Genomic DNA, 3,381 nt, shown 5'->3' with positions numbered 1-3,381 from the left:
TGGGGCCGCGGGGTCAGCGAAACTTTTCCTTTGCTCGCCAGTCGCTGCTAGCTGCTGGCGGAGTAGCCGGTGGAAGCAGCGGGCTGGTGGGGTGCCAGTGATGATGATGGTGGTAACAATAGCAGCCTCTGCTTGTGGAGAGCCTACTGTGTGCTCAGCCAAGCCCCTGCTGGCACTTGGGGGGAAGAGAGGGGGGACTAACGCTGGCCGAGTGGCCACTTTTGCTAGGTATTGCTGGAAACTTCATCCATTTCCTTCCATTCATTCATCCCTCCCTCCCCTCCATCCATCCATCCATCCATCCGCTCACTGAACACATACTTATTCCTGTCTGCTATGTGCCCAGCCAGGGGATTCAGTGGCTACCTAGACAGGTCCCAGCCCTCAAAGGGAATGTTGATCATGGAATGCCCAAGCTAAGGAGCGGTTCTGTCTCCTGTGTGTTTGTTCTGGGACATGTTACAGGAGCGTGAATTCGTGCAGTCTCCCTTCACCCGGGTAGGGCCAGAGGTGTGTCATTCAGAGCACTGATGTGCCCAGGAGTCTGGCAGGCCCCGGCTTGACCTTTGGGACTCACCCTTCTCCTTTCCCTCCCGCCTCTCCAGGCTCAAGCTGGGTGGCCCAGTTGGTGTCAGGAGGTTCCACTCCGGAACTGGCCCCCACCCCTGTCCAGCTGACCTCTCCGGGATGTCTCTTCCCCAGTGCTGGGCTGGCCTGGCTCCCAGCTCCCTCCCGGAGTTTCTTTGCCTTCCCCCTCCCCATTTCCCGGGCTCCATTGAATGGCCCAGAGGAGAGCTTGTTAAGTGGCAAACAATTATGAAATTAAACTGGGGGAACAAAAGTGGGCTGGCTGTTGAATGGTGGAGCTGGCTCATGGGAGTTGAATGGCAGTGGGAGACTTGTTAGCAGGGATCTGAGGCTCTGGGGGGCGGGGGTGGGTCAGGCAGACAGGCACTGTCAATAGTCTGACTGGACTTTTCAAAAAAAAAAAAAAATTAAACCAACTTGGTGAGAAACCTGGCACAGGGCTAACCATGCTTTAGGGGATGTTGGAGAGGCCACCAGCTGACTGCCACGTCCAGTCAGAAGCCAGGTCTTGGTGTACAGGAGCCCAAGAGACTATTTGGAGAGGGTGCTGATGGATTCGGCCGTCCGAGGCAGGGGAGAATCTCAGGGCGTTTGAGCTAGTGGAGCTAGGCAGGCATTCTGGAGCCAGGCACGGTCTACAGGAGCCCACTGTGTGGGAACCATGCATGATAAACTGCACTTCACCGTACCGGGCTCCTGGCAAATTGGCTTTCCGAGTGGCAGCCCCACAACACTTGTAAAATCTTTTTCTCGAGATGGATGTCGGTGGAATGGTTCCATTGATTCTAGTGCGTGCTGGTTGGAGGTACATTTATTGGGCGATGACTAGTCAAAAGGCGATAATCCAGTCACAGAGGCTTAATGCTGTGTTCAGAAGTGTTTCAACGTGGGACTGCCTTCCTGTTTATTTCTCGGCCCCAGGAATTTCGGAAGACCTGGACTGAATGAGGTCCCGTATTGGTGATGTGGATGGGTTCAGAGAGTCACCTACATGGCCGAGGAGGTACCTCTGATGTAACCACCCCATGGTACGCTTAGAATCACTCACATCCACCCTGGCTGATGCCCTGTGGGCTGTGCCTGTGGACACATAGGACAGGTTTAGATCTAGGTGAACAATAAGAATTTTAGGGTGTTTTACTTGAGCCCCAACTGTCAGGAATACACAGACTGATGTAGGGAATCATTGTTCTTGAAAAACCTGCTTTTAATAAATTCCCAGCTTACCCGTGAGAGTCTTAAATCTTCATCCAATGAATGTGGCTTAAGTTCATTTGTTTTTCTTTGAACTTGCTACCTTCCCACCTAGGCAGTACGGGCCTTAGTGTGCTCACTTTATACAGCACACATCTCTCTGTACTTGTTTGAGGAATTAGGGTGGTCGCTGGGTTTCCCTGAAGGGTAGCATTCAAGGAGAAAAACCAGCATTCTGGGTGCAGGTTTGGACTTCTGGAAAAAAAGAAAACCCTCCCCAAAGTGCAATCATTTTTTAATCTATCAAAATGACTTCATTTTCCCAATTTCAGGCCTGTGAACTGATCATGAATACCAGGGCAGAGGAAATTAATCAGCCAGGCAAAGACTTTTAACAAGTAAATATTATGCACAGAAAAACATGCAATTAGTGGAGGTTAGTTAATGCCTTTCAAGTTGCATCGAGCTGCAGTTAAGGGTGGAATTTCTGCGTTATCCCTGAATTGTCTGTCAAAGTCTTTAATGTGACAATGTGACATGTCTCTCCCATCGCCCCTCCCTCACCGGGAACAAAAAAGGGTCTTTTCACGAATTCTCCCTTTCCATTCTTCTTCTCCCTGAGATCTTTCCGTTCAGCAATAAGCACTTTTGTCTGCCTGCCCCTCTGGAGCAAGGGTCCTAGGCAAGGGGCTCCCCAGGTGCAGAGGCCTGGGAATAGCTTCTCAGGCTCACTCCATACCCACGGATCAAAGTCGATGGCACCTCCGATAAGAGGTAGGGGCCTTCTTCTGGCCTGGGAACCTCACCCTCTAGGACCAGAAGTTTCCAACACTTGGGGGCTGGCAGGGAGAAGAGGGGGTGAAGGGACTGTTTCCCACAGCAAGAACCGTTTAGTGTAGCCTGGGGCACTCTGAAAGCCATTCCCTGCAGCCCTCCTTCCTGCTGTGTGGATGTCCCCATGTAGTGAGACTGAAGTTGTCTGACTTGAGTTTGAAGAGGTGACTAAAATGTCAAAAGAAAAAAAAAAATTGAAAGAAACAAAAAATCCAAGGGGAAAAAAATAAGAGACCCCTTTTTGGGGGCGATATTGGAGGAAAGGTATAAGTTGCTTCCCAGTTAATTTGATTCACCGTGGCTCTCCCCGGTGACCTGACAGGTCTGCTACCAACACAAATGTTTTACTTTATTTTGACTTTTTTCCCCTAATGAGATAAGACTTAGTTATGCTTTATTTCCACTTAAAATATCTGTGACCAATGAGGGCAGCCCAATTCCATGAAAAAATCATAACAAATTGAGATTATAGGTATTAATTTTGAAATCAAATTGTGATTTGAGGTGTTCATTGGCCTCTTCAAGCCTTTTTGTGGATCGCTCTGTGGGGGATTTTCTTGGACCTGAACTTGGCCAGCTCAATGTCAGAACCAGGTCGTCATCATAAACAGAAGCAGCTGCAGGAAAAAAAAAAAAAAACATAAAATTGTCCCTTCTGGTTGACTCTGCTCTGCATCCAGTTCAAAGCCAGGGATGAGTAGGCTCCTCTTTCCACCACCCCAGTCTACACCTGAAAGTTTGTTTCTATAAAATGTGACTTGTCTG

Source organism: Colobus angolensis, unplaced genomic scaffold, assembly GCF_000951035.1.
Source record: "Colobus angolensis palliatus isolate OR3802 unplaced genomic scaffold, Cang.pa_1.0 Scaffold138, whole genome shotgun sequence".
Classification (NCBI taxonomy): Eukaryota; Metazoa; Chordata; class Mammalia; order Primates; family Cercopithecidae; genus Colobus; species Colobus angolensis.
This window is presented reverse-complemented; position numbering follows the sequence as displayed.